The sequence below is a fragment of the Condylura cristata genome, unplaced genomic scaffold (genome assembly GCF_000260355.1).
Source record: "Condylura cristata isolate star-nosed mole 26May11 unplaced genomic scaffold, ConCri1.0 scaffold00040, whole genome shotgun sequence".
Taxonomy (NCBI): Eukaryota; Metazoa; Chordata; class Mammalia; order Eulipotyphla; family Talpidae; genus Condylura; species Condylura cristata.
Genome location: NW_004567141.1, coordinates 7291885 through 7292124, shown reverse-complemented (window position 1 = coordinate 7292124; position 240 = coordinate 7291885).

Sequence of the window (240 nt, the reverse complement as noted above, 5' to 3'; positions counted from 1 at the left end):
CGTATCTGGACAATTAGAAGCAGCTCTCACTTCCCCACTAAGGCTTGGAAGAAACCAGGCACTGAGACTGATAAAAGCAAACAAACAAAAATAAACAACCGAGGGACCAAAGGGCGCTCAGGGTTGATGGGCCAAGTTCCAGCTCTCCCTGTCTCTCCTGCATCGTTTTTTTAAGCCGAAGACGGCATACGAGATGTCGAGCAGTGACTGGAGTTCAGACGTGTGCTCTTCCGATCTCCG